The following is a 2179-nucleotide window of genomic DNA, read 5'->3' as shown; positions in this document are numbered from 1 at the left end:
ATTGAATATATCATGGATTAGGTCAGGTGTACATTAGTCCTAAAATTGGTGTCTTTGCTCTATAACACTTTAAAGAAGTCTTTTGCAGATTTACTTAATGCAATATATTGTTGAATTTCTTGACTTCTACTTTCATGAATGTTGAATGTGGATCCAAGCAAAAGGAAGTCTTTGACAATTTCAATCTTTTCTCCATTGCTATTTGAGCACTGGACTAAGCACTAAACTTTAAACCAAAATGTTTGCAGTTCACACCCACCGGCCACTCCTCAGACACTCTAATCTGAGTCACTAAATTGGAATCAACTCAAGTGCATTTAACACTTATTGGTCCAGTTGTGAGAAGTTTTCTTTTCTTTATAATGAGGTGCAATCCATACTGAAAGTGCAATCCATATTGAGGTATAAATCGATACTTAGATCTTCACCAGTAAGTATTTTAAGTCCTATTCACTTCCAGCAAGGAAAGTTGTATCATTGCCTATTTCAGGTTAGTAATGAGGTTTTCTGCAAAAACCATATTGTTCAATGATTTCCACATTCCATTGTATTACCTTTCATTGATTGGGAACAAACATGGATGTCTTCCAAAACTTGACCAGGTAGTTTTCTTTCAAATTTCTCAGCATAGATGAGTGAGCACCTTCAGCGCTTCATCCATTTGTCGAAAGATTTCACCAATGCCTGAAGTGCAGCTTGGACTTCTTGCTTCATGATCATATGCTACTTCTTGAAATGATTGAACATCAACCATTTCTTTTTTGGCACAGTGACTCTGTGTTACTGCTATTTTATTTTGATGTTTTCTTCAACATTTAATATTCTGCCCAGAGAATCTTTTAATATTTCAAGTTGTGGCTTGATATTTTTCTGCAGTTCTTTCAGCTTGGGAAATGCTGAGGGTGTTCTTCCCTTTTGGTGTTTATAACTACCACACTATAACCAATCTAGGAAAGACACATACATATTTTTAGACAGTTGCCTTATGAACTCCCACCATAGGATGTTCCACCTTAGGAGCTCCTAATACAGGACGTCTCACATCACAGTAATCTAAATTTGTTAACTATCAATTAAGTAGTATAATTCCCACCATGCTAGGATTTAAGTTTGCAACTACCAATCAAATTGTTTACTTCTGTTTCTTTCTTCTCCCCTTATAAAATGTTCCTGTAGCTCAGCCATATTCACTTGCTAGCTTTGACTTTGTAGAGTTCCTTTCTCTACCAGGCTAGAGTTGTTTCTTTACCTTCAATAAACCCCTTTATTTTTACTTTAACAGAGTAAGTATTCACTACTCTTGGACAATTGTTGTTGTTAAGTGCCATAGTGACATGAAAATCTTTTTAGAAACTTAATCTACAACTCAAGAGAAGATAGAAGTTCAAATAGCAGTTAAATTTCAATGAGTTTTTCAAATGGAAGAGAAAGAAATACTGAAACACTTTAGAATTGCTGAAGAAAATTAATATAGATGTTTATTGAAGGTTGAAAGTTAAGAATAGTCATAAAAATAAGACATTAAATAAACCTTTCAAGTCAGAGTCTCTTTATATATAAAGTTAGAGATTAGTTTACCCATCTCTTTAAAAAACGTTGTTAGAACCTGGACTGGAATTGCATTATATCCATAGACTGCTTTCACTAGTCTTGACATTTTCATAATGTTAAGTCTTCCTATACACAAGAATGATATACTCTTCCTTTTTTTTTTTTTTTTAACATCTCTTTTGGTTTCTTATAATAGTATTTTGTAGTTTTCTTTATAGAGGGTTTTTGTTTCCCTGCTTTAGATTTATTTCTAAGCATTTCATTTTTATTTTTTGGAGGCTACTGCAAAGGTATTATTTTCCTGATTTGTTTTTCAAAGCTCTCCTTATTAGTATAAAGGAATCCTTCTGATTTTTGTATATTGAGCTTGTACCCTGTCACTTTGCTTAACCATCCAATGAGTTTTAATAATCTCCCTGCTGAGTCTTTGAAATTTTCTAAGCATAGTGTCACATCATCTGCAAATGCCAATTAGAATGATCTAGTAGCCCTTTCAGGATATACAGTGTTGTTGTTGTTGTTATGTGCCATCAAGTTGATTCCAACACATAGCGACACTGGATGAGGTTTCTGAGGAGCAGCTGGTGAGCTTGAACCACTGACCTTGCAGTTCAATTGGCTTTGAAGT

At 34.1% G+C, this 2179-nt stretch overlaps 1 protein-coding gene across 1 annotated transcript in view; it reads right to left on the bottom strand.

Annotated features, from left to right (window-relative positions):
* The window catches only part of MALRD1 (MAM and LDL receptor class A domain containing 1), a 1127868-nt gene that overhangs the window by 1014919 nt on the left and 110770 nt on the right, over positions 1–2179 (bottom strand). The window lies entirely within an intron of this gene.

The sequence above is a fragment of the Chrysochloris asiatica genome, unplaced genomic scaffold (assembly GCF_000296735.1).
Source record: "Chrysochloris asiatica unplaced genomic scaffold, ChrAsi1.0 scaffold00137, whole genome shotgun sequence".
Taxonomy (NCBI): Eukaryota; Metazoa; Chordata; class Mammalia; order Afrosoricida; family Chrysochloridae; genus Chrysochloris; species Chrysochloris asiatica.
The sequence above is the reverse complement of the archived record's forward strand: the minus strand, read 5'-3'. Positions and strand labels throughout refer to the sequence as shown.